General features: G+C 36.9%; 1 pseudogene; it reads right to left on the reverse strand.

The window, feature by feature from the left end:
* Positions 1–18,957: 18,957 nt before the first annotated feature.
* Positions 18,958–19,074, reverse strand: LOC118611119 (annotated as a pseudogene).
* Positions 19,075–19,356: the final 282 nt, after the last annotated feature.

Here is a 19,356-nt window from a genome sequence, read left to right on the forward strand (position 1 = left end):
TTGCTAGAGCTGTGCGATATCTCAGCTCTGGATCCTTGACTGGCGTTTAACAGCTATGTGATCTTGGACTAGTTGCTTACTCAATATGTGCTCCCATTTACTCATCTTTAAAATAGAGTTAATAATAGCTGCCCTATCACATTAAATAAAATAAGGTATGAAGGGACTTTGTAAAGCAGTTTTATACTTACATACAGTAATTATATATATATCAATGATTATAAAACATTATTATATTATTACTATTAAGTATAATCATTAAATCTCAGAACAAATAGCCAAGGCCCTGAAAGAAGCTGAGGGAATGAGTAGCAGATGAGCATCTAGTATAAACAGAGAAGGGTAAATTCACAGTAGGAAATCCACATAAGGACAAGTAAGGTGAAATCAAGATTGTTTATATTTTGAGAGTTATGTTTTTGTTTTACTGGAAGTACATGTACAGCAAAGCTCAACTTTCAAGCAGATAGCGATCATGGAATTTATCTTGCCAAGAATAAAATCTTTGAGGAGGAGACTTCCAAGTTTTTCTCTCTTTCCTAATTGTAGTCTGTTGTTTTGTCTTAAGGTGTAAGGTCTGGGACGGCATGCAGTTTCCTGTAAAAGGCAGAGCAAGTGTGTGATCACCCTTTTCCCCCTCAGATTGTAATCTGATGGATAGTCCCGTGGAGTCTGCGGTAATAAAAGCAATTACAGCTGATTCTAAGAGTCGTCAAAAATGTGAGAGCGAGAAAGTCTGGGTTGTCATGAATATGTGATATAGGTCCTCAGAAAGGGTGGGAGAAGGGGACTTATGCATGTTCATTCCCTTATTTCTAAAATGCATTACTATTCAATTTTCAATATTTCTGAAATTGGGATGCAGCTTATGACTATGTGTATACTTAGTGCAGAATTCCTTACACACGTATACCCCCACCAATAAAACCTTCAACTGTTAAATTGTCTTCATCTGGCATTGAAGATATATTTTAGCCAGTAAATACAATATTTAATATATTAGATTTGGAGTGATCACAATTTTTTTTTAAAGATCTTGCCAATAAAAAAACAAAACATAATTCTTTTGCCAAAATTGTATCATTTTGAAGGAGATTATCCATCTTCATTCATTAAAAAAACTTTATTAAATGCCTATTGTGTGCTGGCTCTATCCCAGCACACAGTGGGGAAGGTGAGGAAGACATCTTATGCAGAACGGCCATGGCTCCCAGACACCCCTGGACTGCCTCTGCCACATACCAAGGAACGAGGGACTCACTCAGAAGGCACCTCCTTCATTCTCTCTCATTTTCTCCTCCAGGCCTTTGATTCTCCAGACATGATTTATTGTGAGACCAGCTACCAAAGATCATAGACTCTCCCGGAGGAAGTGTCACATAAAAAGAATCTACTCTTGCCTAGGGTGGGGCAGAGGTCAGTGATTCTGACCCTCCACTTGAGAATCATGACCTATTAGGAGGTGTCTTCCCACAGGGATAGCAATATGCTTTCCAGGATTCCTGAACAATTCCTCTAGTCATCAGTTCATCCCAATGAGGTTCAAGAATGGAATCCCCAGAAGTTTCCTTAGATATAAAGAATAAAGTTTGGTTTCTTCATGCCATTTAGGACTCTAAGAATGCAGCATGAAACAACATTCTCAACTCTTCCTTCCTCTTACCTACTATAAACATCCATACACTCAAGACAAACTTATTTAATGACTAGGCTATCTGCTTATTACTGCTTAAGGCTTTTGGTCATTGTATTTTTTCTATTTTTTAAAAAAGAGGAATAAGGTAAATACGGTTCAGTGCACGAACTATCCAATTTTTACCTGATCTGTGTAAATGCATGTATTCACCACCCATATCAAGGTAAAGGGTTTTTTCAATACCCCATAAGAACTTTCCAGTCATCACCATCCTCAGAAATAATTATTTTGTAATGTGTATTACCATAGATTAGTTTTCTGTAATATAGTTTGACTTAATTATGTAACAAGAAATGAGACACTGGAAAGGAAGCATCACACAGAAAGGAAAGGCTCTCTCTTTCACTAGCTATTTTATTACATATCAAGAACCATGACTTGAACCTGGGTTACCATTCAGCTCTAGCGGTGCCACAAATTAATAAATACTGAATCTGCTGTTTAACTGTTGTTATTATCTGTTCAATTGTTTTCCCAGTGATGTCTGTGAAATAGGCTGAACCACATGCAACCCAGGAAAGGGAAGAAATATCACAATGACTTAAAGAAAAAATACCTTATAAATGATTCCTTTTATTTCACATTAAGATATAAAAATGTGTTTGAAGAGAATATTTGGACTTTCTATTTTAATAGTATAATATTGAGTGCTTTTAAATGATACAAACAAGTCTCTAGGATGCTGTTCTGATGTGTGTAACTTCAGTAGTGGAGAGTTCCAGAAGGGTATTCTAGCATGGTCCTCCACAAAATAGCCTTCCATTGAGCCATTAATCAGGAGGCTGAGAGTCTAATTGTTCAACGAGCTATAAATCTACCTAACCATACTGTCTCTGGGCTCATGTTTCTTTGATTTTTAAAGATATCATATGACAATTCATTAAAACCAGATATATTATGTTTATGGCATCCTCTAACTAACCTGCATAGTAATCCGTGAAAAGAAAAGGAAAAAAAGTCAGTTTGAAACAACAATGTGCTCATCGAATTTCTAACAAACTTACCTCGTGTCCCCTGACAACCCACATATTCATTAGCTGACAGCTATGGTTATGGAACCACACCAAACAAGAAATAACTCCATTCTAAAGTCAATTATAATCTTCAGCAGGGAAGATAAAAAATGTGAAAATGACTACTGCCTAAAATATGTCAAGATGAAGACATATTTCTCTACCAGAAAAGACTGCAAGTGGATGCAGTGGAAGTTTAAGACATTTGTGCTGGTATCCCTCAACAACAACAACAAAAAAAAATAGAAAATTCAAATGATTTAAGGTCACAAGGTGGGAAAGCAAAAGGGCGAAGAGAGCCATTTTCGCAAAGGTACGAGGGACCTTAATACCTCAAAACTGAATATCTAGAACTCAAAAGTGTCCAAACTCATGGAGCCCCTTCTACTTCTAGCACCAACTCTATTATTGCTGAAGCTCAGAAACCACAAAAAGGACATGCTAGCCAAATGCTGTCAGAGGTCGGCGTGGAAATACAAGGAGTTTGATCCCGAGGGTCACCAGACTAGCAGGAAATATTTCAAATGTTACAAGTACCTCTTTTCCTATTGACCAGGAAAGAATGTTAGAAATAATACAAAGCCTCTTTACCCTTTGGTTGATAGGAATAAACTTAGAAGTCATCCAATCTCAGTTAATACCAAATCAATCTCTATTAATAGAAAAATCCAACTCAGCATTGCATTTTCATTGGCCTGAAAAATGATGCTTGGAACGAACAGCCTGGCTGGCATTTGAGTTCAGTTATTTTGCTTGTCCCTAGAATGAGCAACTGTTAGTCTTGTGATATCAAGCAAGATTATAATTAAAGCGCTGAAGAGGCTAACCCACACCTACTTCTGATGTTTTAAATGCACATTTTAAATGTATTTTGTAAGTATTTGTCAAAGAAATCTGTACACACATGTAGCTCCTTATACATCTCATTTCATCTGCTGCATGATAGAACATTTTGTATTTGTTCAGGCATTTTGCTGTACAGATGGAAGGGGGAAAAGAAGATTTGTCAGTTTTCTTTTCAACCTTTTTATATATCTTGTGGATATATAACATTCCCAAGTGGTTCAAAAAAAGAAGTGGTATTCTTTGCTTTTTTTCTCTCAGCTGCTCATTTTATTTTTAATGTTTGAGCCAGTCACCTCGGTCTTACTCAATGGAGTGGAACTCTCTTGCCTTGACAATTCGAGTCAATCCAAAATTGCTTCTTGAAGAAATGTTTATGTTTGCCCATAATGCCCGAGCCTAACTTTAATCGGAAGGGTGGCGATATTCCTTCCATATAAAAACTTACTCCCCAAGTCACTGCTTGAATTTCGCACCACTCTTATTGTTAGAAGGTGGCTTTTATTAAACTCAAACCCAGGAAGCAAATCACTGGCCCTAGTCTGACATCTGAAGCTGAGTGTAGAATCAATCAATCTAATACCCCCTCCTTATATAAACATATAGTCCTTTAAGGAATCTAAGTGAGATGCTTGCTTTGTTTGTTATTGTTTGTTTTCTTATAATAGTAAAAATGTTTTATATTTGTAGAGACGAATTCTCTTTGGTTTTCCCTTGAATTATCTTTTTTGACTCAAATTTCCCATTTGAGAAATGAGAACATTACTTCCAACTCTAGTCTTCGCAAATAAAAGCAAGATTGGAAGTATCTGTTCAGTCAGGAAGAAAGAATGTTCAATTATACAGGATTTTGTAAAATGTAGGAAAAAGGCACTTTTTCTTAAATATCTATCTTAAATTTCACTTCCTCCATGAAGCTTTTCCCTCCCCCAGCTTCATTCAAACTTCAGGCATCATCTATTTTTCTTTCATGCATTATGTGAGTGATGGTTAGAGCCCAAATCTGTGTTTTGATTCAATGTGTACAAATCTGTCTCCTAGCTCATTTGTGGGCTATTGGGGAAAAGAAAGCTAACCATTTATTGTATCCCTAGAGTCAGAAGCATTGTGAGGGATCCATAGATATTAATTGACTTGAATTGCAAGTTGAATTAATTCCATTTCCCAGAGACAAGCTGAATAGATTCTATTGATTTGTTCCAAGGTCACAGATGTTGATGGTTTAGAATAAAGCTGATTCAGCTTTCTTAATCTCATCTAGGCAGCCTGACTTGATACACATCATTCATGCATTTCATGAAACTGTGTTCCTAAGAAAATCTATTAAGCTTTTTTACTTTTAATAATCATATTTGTATTTTACAACTTGCAATATAAAGAACACTACATCTTGGATAAGGGAACATTTTCTATTTAAAATTACTCTCAGATGTATACCATGGATGGCCACACATTTTCTCTACAAGTCATTTTCAGCAGAATCCTAGATATACTTAACCATTCATATAATTTTTAGATCATAAGTCATACATTTTAATTATCTGGATATTTTCTTATAATTTTTCCTGGTTAAGCAAAGAGACCACTATAAACTTATTGAAATAAAGCTAATTCTAACATACTAGAATAGTTTAATAATAAATCACAGGAAAGCTTTCATTTTGGATTAAAAATGAGCAGACTAATAAAAAATGCATCCAAAGGGCAAAAATAGATATTTCTGCGTCAGATTACTGACACCAATCTTACATCTTACAAAATCTAAGCCTAGAACATTGCCACAAGACACTAGTAGCACTGGGTGGTCAAATTTACGTGGCATTTGACTGGATATAATGATACCCAGTAAAATTGTGAAGTCATCTAAAGAAACACACAAGCAAGAAGATATGAGGTACAGACCTGTAAGCCCTAGGTGTTTTAACTATTCCTTTTCATCCCTCTGGGGAGTTGACTAGCAGAAGTCTACATTCTCTGCCCTTCCGAAGAGATATAGGCTTACCTCAGGATGTCCATAGAGCTGGCAAGCAGAGCCACGGAAACAAGCCACCTAGAAATGGATTTCTGTGATAAACCACTTCTGTGTTATTCCCCCTCACTATCTATCCCTAATGATTTGAGACTGAGCCCTAAAGGGCCAGCTATTTAAAGGGACATTCAATACCTAAGAAACACATTCTGAACTCTGAAGTGTAGGAAGCAGAAAGCTTTGAAACTGTGTCTAAGCGGACTTCTAGTTTTTTTGGGATCTATTTTTCTAATCAGTAAAATTAAAGGATGGAATTTGATTTCATCTAGCTCCTTACATAATAAGCAGATTAGAATCGATTTTATATATTTACCTCCTCCTACACTATTTTTAAAGATTTTTCCATACCTGAAAACAAAGGGAGGAATACAACTATCAGTCAGGAAAACTAATCATCATCCTTATCACTACCACCACAATCAACACTATCATTATCATCATCATCATCATCATCATCATCATATTGTTATTGTTATTATTATCAAGTTCATGATGACACCAAAATATTTCTCAGTTTCTTAGAGGAGCAATCTGGTTTATCTAGAAGTTACAGTTTTTAAGCAGTACAAAATCAAAAACTCACCTCTTGTAACCAAATCCTTACATAACTTTAAGTGAAGACTAGTTGTATATTTATCTTTGCTGTATATTTCTTCAGCAAATGACCAATGTTGACACCTTTTAATCACTTAAAAATTAAGATAATGGTTACTATATATGTATGGTGATAATGATAATAATGATGAAACTTTAATAATTGGTAATTGGCATTTCATGATATTTTAACTTATTATTTTTTGTTGTTTATTTTGTTCTTTAGATTCCATGTGTATGTGAAATCATGTGATATTTGTCTTTCTCTTTCTGATTTATTTCATTCAGCGCAATATCCTCTAGGTTCATTAAGGTAATTTCTTTTCCATCTCTTTCCTTTCAGTCTGTGTTTGTCTTTCAATCTGAAGTGAGTCTCTTGTAGGCAGCATGTGTAGGGGTTTTGTTTTCTTATCCTTTCAGCGTCCCTATCTTTTGTTTGGAGCACTTAATTCTTTTTCATTTGAGGTACTTGTTGATAAATATGTAGTTATTACCATTCTTTATTCATTATTTTGATACATGTTTTTTATTCTTAAAGAAGTCCCTCCAACAGTTCCTGTAATATTGGCTTGGTGATGAATTCCTTTAGCTTATTTTTGTCTGGGAAGCTCTTTGTTCTTTAACTCTAAATGATAGCTTTGCTGGATATAGTATTTTTGGTTATAGATCCTGGGTTTTCAAAACTGACTCTTTCATGCCAAGCCCTTCTGTCTTGCACATTTCTTTTGAGAAATCAGCTGCCAGTATTATGGGAGCTCCCTTTCAGGTAACTAATTACTTTTCTTTTGCTGCTTTTAAAATTCCCTCTTTGTATTTAACTTTTGACAATTTAATTATGATGTGTCTTGGTGTGGGCCTCTTTGAGTTCATTTTTTGGGGACTTTCTGAGATGCCTAGGGTTGTACGTCTATTTCCTTCACCAGGTCAGGGAAGTTTTCCAACATTATTTCTTCAAATATATATTCAACTTCTTGTTCTCCCTCTTCAGTACCCCTATGACATGGATATCGTTACATTTAATTTTGTCCCAGAGGCTCCTTAAATTATTATTATATTCTTGGTTACTTTTTTCTTGCTGTTCTGATCGGATGTCCTTGGCTTTCCCATCCTTTATATTGGTGTTTCAATCCTCTTCTTCCTCTACACCGTTGATTCCCTCTAATGTACTCTTCATCTCAGATAGTGTATTCCTCATTTCTGACTGATTCCCTTTTATAATTTCCATTTCCATTATTTTTTATGTTTTTTATTTCTTTGTTAAAGTTCTCATTGAGTTCAGCTACGCTTCCCTTAATTTCATTGAGCATCTTCATAGCTAGTGTTTTGGATTCTGTATCTGGTTGGCTTTACTCCATTTTTCTTGGATCTCTGTTCTGTTCTTTCATATGGTTTCTGCTTCTTTGTCTTCCTATTCTGGCTGCCTTTCTGTGTCTGTTTCTATGTACTAAGCAAAGCTACTAAGTCTCCCAGCCTTATTAGTGTGGTTTTGTGCAGTAGGTGTCCAGTGGCACAGTTCTGAGAGAGGTTCAGCTGCAGGCCAAATTTATCCCCAGCCTGTTAAGATTCAGCAAGCAATCCACAGATGCTGTGCTTATAGTTGCCTCAAGAAGCCACACCAGAAACCAAGGTCAGCTGCTACCAGTGTGAGTCTTGGCATTGCTCAGTCAGGGCCACAAGACTCGCTCAGGACACAACGAGATGAGGAAAGTGGAATTTCAGGGAATCCTCTGGGCAGAGCAACCTCTGTTATCCAGTTTTATGATGTCTCAGCTATAGCCGGGCTGCATGCCTGGGAGAAAGCCTCACTCACCTCCAGCCCTTGCCCCAATAACTCAGTGCCCTTCTATAAATCCCTAGTGCCTCTGAACAGGTGACCTGGTGCCAGTGCTCAGAGCAAGCAGGTCCATCACCGTGAAAGTCCGCTTGTGGACATGACCCATTTAAGAGGCATCTGTGGCTGCCACTGACATAGCCTCTGTCCCACTCAGCCGCTGGGGACCGGGAAGCCTCGTGTCTTTGCCCCCTTCTACCTCCGACAGTTGCAGGGTGATTTCTTATTCCTCTCCCCCCTTGCCATGCTTCTGTTCATCTAGACCCCCACATGACTCTGCTTGCTGTTTGCTCCATGTTTTTGTAACAATTTGATGTGGTCACAGGAGGAGATGAACAAAGCCCCTACCATCTATGCCATTTTGCCCCATTAACTCATCTTTTTATATACAACTTTATATACATATTTTATATACATCTTTTTATATAAACCTTTTGTATTCTTTCTCAACCGGAATGCTTTGCATAAAGCAGAACATTCTAGACCTGGCTCCAGGGCTTTACTGCTATATGTCAAATGCCAAAAACACAGAGTATTCTGGAATTCTCTAAAGAACCTATTCAGAATATTAGTGATTATATTCTCCATGTTCCCTGTGGGAGGTAGTCTATTATTGTCACATTTCAATTTTAGCTCAAGTTTGTATAGTTTTTTTATATATATTTTAGATATGAATATGAGAAGTCATAAAGAATGGTTAAACATAACCCCCCTCCACTATTCCAGCTATTGAATCGAATTCTGTCAGCTAATGCAATACATGATAGAAATATGACTTCTTCAGTCACAGCAACATTTTCACAGCGGCATGAAAGTAATCTTTCTAAAATGCAACTCTGATCAGGATGCTGCCTCCTCTAAAACACTTCAGTGGCATCTCACACCTCATTTTTGAAGTTCAAACTCCTTATCATGTAATATAAGAGCCTTTGTTACTATGCCTCTTCATTTTGTTCCATTCCTTGTCCCTTATTGCCATCACTCACGTACCTTTTCTTTGTCTTATAGTTGAGGCCGCAGCCTTGCTAAACTATTTGCAGTTTTCGAAACACACCATACTCTAAACGCCCATTTGGCCCCTATTCGTGTTGCCCGGGTTTCCTGGAGACCACAGCTCCACCTCCTCACTTCCCTAAGTGAGGTCTTCTATCTGGAAGTGTCAATTACCCAGAACATTGACTAATCTGGGGTAAAATTTAAATAGATCCCCAAATAAGCTAAAATCGATATTACAAAGACCAAAGGGAGACCTAATTTAGAGCCTGTTAAATCTAACTTTAGACAAGAACTATTCTGTCAGCTAATCTGGTTTCTATGTTTATAACAGATTAGAAATAGCTAGTTTAAAAGTGAGCTGACAGAGAAGCCCTCGTGATCAGCAAGAGCTGATCAGAAACAGGAAAAGCTGGATAACAGCAAAGGAAGAGACCAGAAAAAGTTTTAAACTTTTATAAAAGATTGCAATATAGAGCAACCTACATCATTCAGAAATAGTTAGATTATGTTTAGAGTATACATTGTACACATTAGTATATATTGGTAGAAAACTCTATAAGACATTTTGCAAAGACTGATTAAATGTTTAATAGGATGAAAGGGAGGGTAATAAAGAAGAGGGCTTTATTATCTAAACAGATTAAATTTGTGTGAAATAATTACATAATTTTTGATTAAGTATAGAATTATTTTATCGGGAAGTCTTGACACATAAGAATAAAATTGCTCTATATTAGGAAAGATGCCAAATAAACCATGACCATATATTTCTCTCTTAATAGTATTGAATTTGACAATACTTTTTCAAAGGGAAAAGAAATATTTATATCATTCACAAGTGTTTATCCTCAGCTATACCAATTCATAATATTTGTATTTAAAGAGAGTCATTGGCATAGGTCTCTATATAGGATAGCAGTTTCAGTTTGTTTAAGGTATAATTCTAGAATCTTAACCGAGATGTTTTATGATGTAAGTACTGGTAAGGCTATTGAGACACACACACACACACACACACACACACACACACACACACACACACACAAACGTCAGGAAATAGGGACTTCCCAAGAAGATATTAAGGTCCATGCTCTCGTAAGAATGAATGACAATTAACCTATTGAAGGAACTGGAAGCCCAGAACATTCCACGCCCAAGAATAGGAAAGGGACATTTATTTTCACTAATGTGCTTTTCCATAAAAAAAGTGCGCAGGATGTTTTGTATTGTGTCACAAGAAAAAGAGAAAATATTCTCAATGACAAAGAGCCACTTTCGCTTTTAGCAGTAACTGGGCTTTTCCTCACAGGATGGATGATGTCACTACTCATATCCTTCTGAATTATAGCTAGAAAAACCCTTTTATTTCACTGACTATTACCAAGTAGGGGTGAAAAGTAAGTTTCCTCTAAATGTTTCTGATTCACGTTTTCCCTTTTCATTTCTCTGCTGTGACCTGCTTACACTTTTCTGTGATTTAAGGTTCTTCTTGCATTTTTCACATCTCCCCAAAATACCACTTAGTCTGTCTTTTTATATACATGATGAAATATATGCATTGAAAAAGAATGAAAATATATGTTCTCTGTAGCTATGTGCTATTTCTCTTCCTAAAAAAATAAATCTTCTGATGAATTAAATGGGCATTAAAATAGCAAACATATCTAGTTCATGCCTGGAAAATTGATAATAAATTTAGAAAATAACTTTTTTATAATGGGTTCTCAATCAATAGCCTAATACCAAATATCTTTTCTAATAAATCTTAGAGCCACCTAATATAGAAAGAAAGTTGGGAGTCTCACTGCATAAGAGAAACACTGAAATAACTGTAGTTGAGGCAAGGGTATTCAAAATGGACTCTGAATCTGGGTGAGGAGTCTCCTTTTCAGAAATATCTTCTTTACGCAATCCAAATGGCATCTAAGAGAACAGAATCCTTGGATAAATCGCAGCCATTTATAAGAACACTCTCCAAATGTGGTCTGCTAGAGCTAGAGTCCAAAGAATCTATCACTTAACCTTACAAGCCGTGTGGCCATAAGCTATTAACTTCTTTGTTTCAATGTCTTCATTGGAAAGCACATATGATAACAGCACCCCCAACTCTTAGATAGATACTATGCACATTAAGGCATTTAGTAGAAACGGCTGGCATACAACTAATGCCTGATAAACTTTAGTTAAGGTAAGTAGTTATGTAGAAAAGAAGGCATTGGTAAAATTAAAAATCCCTTCTGGAATCAATTTGCGATACCTTTAGCTGATAATATTAGGGAGTATGCAATTATATCTTTACTCGCTTTAGCCACATATGGTTTCATCAGAGCCATTTCAGGAAGTGGTCTGGAAATTGCTATCGGATCCTTGGGGCTACTCTCTGAAGAGCTGCTTTCTAGCCATTGCTCTTCTGAGACCAATGCCACACTGAGAATGTGGAGAGAACCACAACGTAAAAACAGAAGTCAGTTATCGGTCGTGTAGCTTCCTTTCAGTCGGATTTATAGTGCTCTGCTTGTCGTTCCTTATGAAAGGCAGCACGAAAGAGGGAATGGAAGAGTTTCAAAAATACGGTTTTGTTGACTGAGGAGCCATCTGAAGTGAATAAAAGGTTAGTATGGGACGAAAAACAACACATTAATTCAGGTTGGATTCTAAATGAGATTTCTGAGTTTGCCTCAGTTTAGTGAAAACCTTCTTTGTTCAAAAACCTTCACATCAAATAACATTAGAAATTCAAATAAGCATAAAACATATTAGTCAAAGGAAGCTGTGATCCTCACAGAAATGAAATGATCGTGATCGTGTACAACAGAGTGTGTGTGGACCGGAGAGCCGACACCTCGCTTCTTGGTATAAAGAACAGTGTGTGACTCTGGTCTGCTCTTAGCCATCTTCTCTCTCTTGACCAATTTGAGTTTTTATTCGCATTATTTGAGATTTGAAATTCCTCTTTACATTTTCCAGAGCATAAAAGCAAAACATTAAATATCGCTATCTTGAAATGACGTGGTTTACTTTATTGAGAGGAAAGGGCAAGGCAACGGGAACTATTACGGATATTTTAAACTCCATGTGCCACACAAATAGATAACCCTTTTTTTGATTAATTACTTTTCTAAGTACTTTAAATGAACTATCTTGTGAATTTTCACAATAGTCCAATAAAGCAGATCTATTTTTTCCTAGTTCACAAATAAGGAAAAAGTCTCAGAGAAGCTAAATAATTTGTGAAAATAAACTCAGTAGGCCGAAGGAGGCAGAAGCCAACCCAGATCGAGCTGCCTGTGAAACTTGGCTCACTGCAGTTTGCACATTGCACAGTTAGCCAGAGGCACCCTAGAAAAACTCCAGAGTCTGACACCTACAAGAAAGTAATGGGTAGCTCTCTAGGGAAGCTTGCCTTCCTTCTAGAGAGGAAAGTATTGACCATTTTGGACAACAAGGGTGAGTGGGAAAACTCACTGCTCAAGGCTTACTTCCTTTTGTGAGAGCTGAATTATCCTCCTGGTTCAACTTAAGAAGCATAAAACCAACCACATTGCACCATTGAGCAGGATATCAATAATGAGCATGGAGAAGTATTCCTGGCAGAGGAGATTAAAAAGTAAGTGGCTTGTTTAGAAAGAGTAGTTGAGCTTTAGAGTGGCATGGAATTAATACTTACAAGTGGAAGAATGTAAATTTTGGCATATAACTTCTTGCTTAAGAAAGAAGTTATTAATCCATGACCCAAGTTGTAAATAATTAATCTGGATTCTTCCCAGAACCCAGCCCCCTCCTTGTTAGTGATGAAAGCACTCAGGACTTTGTTACCCCATTTTGTTAATTAGCACTGACAATGGCTGAGAAGAAGCTTAGAAGACAATGGACCTGGAAACTTAGCTAGGTCCCCATGTTATTAAAGGAATTATTTTTTGTTCCAACTCGAACTCCACCAGTAGTGAGTCTTGTCCCCAATCTCTACGTCTAGATTCACCATCTGGCTCTTCTCTGCATTAGAGCCTTATATGGATTAGTACTGAACTCATGTATTTACTTTGCATATCTCAACTACTTTGTTAACTCCTCAGGGCCCAGGACCAGAGCATATGTTATTTCAACCCTGGGATGCAAGAAATAGTGTGAAAACACTTTACAGGCAATGAACCCTAATGGAGCATTTGGTATCACAAGCTTTCATCAGCCTACCAGTTCTGGGCATCTAGAATCACAGCAATAAAAAAGAGCTGAGCCCTTTTACATTTGGCAGGCATTATGAGTATAAGATAGTTATGTAAAATTAGCAAATACAATATAGTTCTAACAGCCATGATTGTATGATTTTATTTGGTCCTCACAAGCACCCTAGAAGGAAGAGGGGACAGTCATCCCCAGCCTTTTCTCAGAAGCTGCTTCTTTAACATTCTGTTACATTGCCACCTTCTGAGAGGACCCATACTTAGAAAGAATTTCAAATCTTCAATGTACAGAAGAAGAGGTGGGGACCCAAAGAAGGTGGCTGGCTTGCCTGTGGTTCAACAGCTATCAAATGGCAGAACTGAGCGAGAATCCAGTTTTCTGGTCGTAAGCTCAGAGTTCTCTCTGCATGGGAGGCAATCCATGTATGTAATTTGTGTGCAGTTTTAATGTTTTCGAGGAAAAATGTAGTAATCACAAAGGTTCTTGGCTCCTTGCATACTCAGTTCATGGCATGTGAGTTATCCTTTATAAAACAGTAAGACATAATTGTTTTAAAGATAGCATCCTTACCACCTTATGTTGGATGGAAACATATTTCTTAACTACTAAGTGGAGAGGTTAGCCAAGAGTTATGATTTGAGATTCTGCTCTATGACAAATTTCAAGCAAGAGTCTGCATGCTGAGAATTCTGCTAGGATTTTTTTCTAGCTGAAAAATGGGTTTAGATGGGTTTTTAAAATCTATTTACTTTACTTTTTAATTTATTTTTAGTTACTAAGTATTTTAAACATAAAATTCAGGATACATTGTTCATACAAGTATCCATATGTAAAAATAACTAGATTAAATATATGTTAATATTTTGCTGCATATGGTTCAAAGCTCCATTTAGAAAAAACAAAAATGTAAAAAAGAACCAATGCCCCACCACTCATCTGTTTCTTCCTCTCTCTAAATGCGATCACTCTTCTGAAATTGCTATGTGTTTCCCCTATACATGCCTTTTATACTTTTACTACATATACATGCATGTAATCATAGATAATATATAATAATTTATGTACTTAAAAATGTATATGAAGCATTGCATCTTGTACGAATCCCTTTTCAACTTTCTGCATTCAACATTATGCTTTTAACTTTTAGTTTAAAAACTGTTGTCTGTAGGTATATACATCATTTCCTTAGATATTAAGGCATATGACAAGTATGTGCATAAGATTTGGCTATGAAGGAAAAATATGCATTTAAATCGCAGCTTTCTATGAGGCAAAGGTTATTGCGTATCTTAAATTATGTACCTTGTAATCTTTAATGTAAGTGGCATACTTCTTAAAGATAAGAAACCGACATAATAAAACTGAAGTAGTGATACAACAATAACAAGTATTACATGCAGAGAACTAAGCAGTAAAACATTCTCAGTGAATATAAGATAAAGGAGGCTCATCAAAGAAGCATAGAGAATTCTAAATACTCTTAGATCCCAGGTCTGATCAGCCTTTAGGCTCACTGCCCATTCACTGCCTCTCCAATACCCTTCTGCCATCGTCTCTTGTGCTTACAAGGGCTCTATCCTCCTTCTACCCAGTTTTGAGTTTTAGCCCTGGCAGGAAACGCCAGTAGAACCTCACCTTCTTCCTTACTCTTGAAATCTTGCAACTCAACAAAATCTCCCAGCAAGTCCCACCCGCACCAGCCCCAGGAGCTCTCTTGCAAATATCCTCCCTTTGATAAATTATTTTGCACTTCTTACTTGTTGCATTATTCATGCTTTTAGTCTGAGAAAACTCCTCAAGGCATTTTATTCCTTTTGACACAAATTTTTCATTTCCTATACCTGTTGTTGTGTGACTAAAGCATATGCAATTATAAGTAATTTTAATAACTCAGTGGCTTCTTGAGTGATGTTTCTCTGGGACTCTATTGTCATATCATATAAAATGCACAGTGTTGACTTTATAAATAGTAAAAAGATTAATAAGAAAGTCTAAAAGTTAGAGACAACAATAAAAGTGCTGGTCTCTAACCCACCCCAAAACTAGATAAATGCCAGAAAACACCACCAGAGGGGCTGAACTCCCTACAAAGTAGTGATTTGCTGGTGTAGAAGTTACTTAATAGTTTTACAAATCGCTCATTTTTACATTACCTTATTTGATGTTAACAACAATGAGATGTTAAAAAAGACTGATAAGCCTATATATTAACTGATGTCACCCCAATAAACTTAATAAAATTTGAAAAAAGAGTGATATTTAAAGCCGCAGACTACTCTTCGTTCTAATTTGCCTCTATCATCACGTATATTGTTCATTATAGCGTACTGAGACAACAAAAAAATAAACAAAAAGCTGGAGATAGGCGTGTCTTATGGAATCCAGATCGGAGGGTGAACACAGAGCATGCCTTGAGAAAAAGAAGCATTTTGAAGAGTTTTCTCTAGAGGGGCCTGTTTACCCTCTGACCAGGTCCTCTTGGCTGTTGATATTTTGATGAAATTTTGAAATTAGGGCTCGTTTCTAGATATCTGTAATAATATCGGAAAATTTAATACTCCTGAACTGCATAAAGAAAAGAAAAGATTAGATAAGAATGTCATAGTCTATACCTGGAACTGGCGGTTTTGTTTGGGCTGCCATAACCTTAGTCACATGTTGTGAAGCCCGTAATGAATGTTCTGTCTCTTAGCCACATACACACACTGGCACCTGGAAGACGTGCTCGTCCGCCATAGAGTCTGGATGCTGCCTGGGATGTGGACATGTCTTCTGTCGTCCATTTAATTAGACTCTTGTATGCTATACATTGCCACATTATGGGCTGAACTGTGTCCTCTCAAAATTTATATGTTGACGTCCCAACATCCCCTTCCTCAGTATGTAACTATATTTGGAGACAAAGTCTTTAAAAGAGGTAATTAAGTTAAGATAAAACCCTGGGGCTGGGGCCTAAATCCAGTATGACTGGTGTCCTTGTAAGAAGAGGAAGAGACACAGGGGTAAGAACATGGAAAAAGGCATCGGAGGAGGCACCCGTTCAGTACTGTTAAATGATGAAGGAATGAAAGAATAAATTAATTAATTAATGAGGGTTAAAAAGGAGGTTTCGGCTCAAGTATAGGCAGGCCTTCATAAGTGGAGAAAGGACCAAAACTGGAACAACCTGCCTTTCTGAGTGATGAGTTTTTCAGTGTTTAGGCAGCTGAAATACAATCTGGATGAGCATATGGTGGGTTTCTTTCAACTGTAAGATTTTTTCTGACCTATTCACTGGACTTCTAAAGTTATTCTTTATTTTCTAGGTCAACTGGTTCTGATACTCAATATGAATGTGACTGATATTCGCCCAAATTGCTTCACCAGTGCATTTATCCAATCATCTTGGAAATCATAGTGTTGATCCAAAGAACACCAGAAAAGAAGCAGAGACAGGAATTCGATCTAGCATTATAGCCAAAGGAAGACACAATAAAATAACAAGGCTTCAAAGCAGGTATTCTAACAGACTCTTTTTTCATAAAACGCTTCAAACAATGGAAAGTATGTTTTTGTATGGAATATAAAATTGTTTATAAAAATAGATAAAAACATCAAAAATCCATTGCGTTACAGATTTGTTTAAAAATTGCTACAATATGGGAACTGATTGGAATGGCCACCTTATATAATCCTGTATAATATATAATTTTAGATAATCCTTTCACAGATGGCTTTGACAGTCTACAATTTAATTTGCTAGAGTGTTTTAGGGAGCTCTATCAATCTCCTTGCTCCAGGGATTCTTTCCAACTACCTTATCCAATATCCAGAAAGTATTTATTTATATTCCAACCATTGAAATGTTTACTTCTTTTCCCTAAAGAAAGGAACAACTGTCAAAGTCACATCTTCACAGTTAATTATAACTGGGCCTCTCTCAAGGTCTTTTCCTGTACAAAGTACTTAGTCACACAGAATTATTTCTCCTTGAGCACTGTTTAGTCGAGGTTGTAGTTTTTCTAAGACTTTTTTTAAACACTGGAATGTTTTGGAAATACAATCTCCTTTATTAATGTAAGAGCCTTGCCGGTAAACTTGAGTTAATTCTGTTGAGTCAGGACTTACTGATAGATTCCTGAATTCACCCAGAGCTTTAAATGCTGTGTTCCAAGTGCCCTTTGCCCCCAAGAAATCAAGGAGTGCACTAATGTAGTTGTTACAGTAATATTTAATAAGGAACCTGTGTAAGATTTTAGGAACTTTCCATTTGAAGGTGTTTTTCTGTTCCTAAATAATACAGAAGCTATCAATATACAAATAGGGCTGAGAAAGCAGGAAAGCTGGTCGATTGTGCTTACTCTGCATTCCCAGTACATAGGAAAATGGAATTCAAGAAGTAGGTAGTCTGGAGAGAAAAGTTCTCAAAGTCCGCCATTTTTACTACATGCACAGTTGAAATTAACTGTGGAATGATCTTTGACTCTAACTAAGGGTAAATAGAAAAAAAGAACTTATGGTTGACACAAGCATGTCTGTTGTTACGCCACAAAACCACAGGGGAAGCAACAGGAATGGACTGCAGTAACGATGACAACAGCTCTTGCTACTTTTCATGCTCCATGTGTGATCGTTGAGATCAGGAGCATTCATTCAAGGCTCTTCTACATGTAAATTCAACTCTGACCACGTTTTTCCCTGACATCTCTGTAGTTACTTGTTTACGTGCCTAGCTGCTCCACTAAATAGAAAATAAAGAATGGAAAGATTTTGTTTATGTCTCATGCTGTGCAGAGTGCTTTAGACAATGAACAATTTTCTCAGAAGCAGTTACTTCACATAGTGTTCTAAGAATAATAGGTCTACTTATTTTTGTCAATGAGAAAAAATAGGAGGAGGAAAAAGAAGAAAAGGAGAAAGGTAAGAAGAAAGAGGAAGAGAAAGGGGAAAAAAGGAGAGACTAACATTAATTGGATCGTCATAATTAATCGACTCCCATTTAAATTTATTTGGATTATTGCTCACACATATGGTGCCTGACTTGGCACAATCTAGTGTTGCCTAAATGCTAATTAACAGGTTGGTTGATCATTGTATCCATGTTAAGTCATTGTCAGCTTCCAGTTAATCCTGAAAAGAATTTCTGAAGACCTTTTGCAAAGTTCACAAAGTCAGACACGTAAGAGCTTTTCATACTTTCTCCAGGTCTTAAATTTAATGTGCAGATGAATGTGCCTAATACTGCTCTTTGTAAACTAAAAATAATAGTTTGACAACTACTTTTTCCATAAACTGGCCAGTACAGTTGCAAATTGATTTGACAGTTTTTTTTGTTTAACCGGAATAAGCTAATAATTCAGTGTTTTGTAATCAGAGCAATGGGTAATCCAGCATCATACTTACAGATACCCTTAAAAAGATTATCCGCATGACAGTGGTGTGAGCTTTCCTGGGTCTGGTCCTCCGCCAAAATTTTAAATAGCAAGGTTTGTTCTTAGTATCTCTCCCTATCAACTTTTGCACCGTGTATTTACTTTAAATGTTGCCCTTTCCTCAAAACAGTCTGTCCTGAAGTGACACATTCTTGGTACTTTTCATGACTCTCTTCACCTATAAAAATATCCCATGTCCCCTCATTAACACAGGTTTAAGTATTGTGATTATTTGAGCTACATGTTAAAAGCCTGACAATGATTTAAATGTATTTATTTATTTATTTGGTGAGGTGACCCTTGGTTGACCTCACAGATTGCAAGGACCTTGACGGCTTATAATCTTTTTTTTTTTTTTTTCATGCCTACAGCACCTGGTCTTCCTAGGTGGTCTCCCATTCAAGTACTAACAGGCCCAACCCTGTTGAGATCTGAGATCAGACGGGATTGGGCTTGTTCAGGGTGGTATGGCTGTAGACTGCCACTTTTATTTTTAACAGTGGCCTTTATTGGTTTGTACCTGGAGTGACCAACTGTCTCAGTTTTCCTGGGACTTTCCTGGTTTCGGCAATGAAATTCCCAAGTCTCAGGAAAACCCTTAGTCCCGGCAAGCAAGGAAAGGTTGTTTACCCTAACTGCACTGAAAAGACTAAAAAAATGACAACTGGGGAAAACTGATATGGCAGTGCCCCGTTGAAGACTTCCCGCCTCTTCTCTCACATCCCTGTTCTGGATGCTCCTCTCGGCCCACAGAGTCCAGC

This window comes from Rousettus aegyptiacus, unplaced genomic scaffold (genome assembly GCF_014176215.1).
Source record: "Rousettus aegyptiacus isolate mRouAeg1 unplaced genomic scaffold, mRouAeg1.p scaffold_m13_p_13, whole genome shotgun sequence".
NCBI classification, from domain to species: Eukaryota; Metazoa; Chordata; class Mammalia; order Chiroptera; family Pteropodidae; genus Rousettus; species Rousettus aegyptiacus.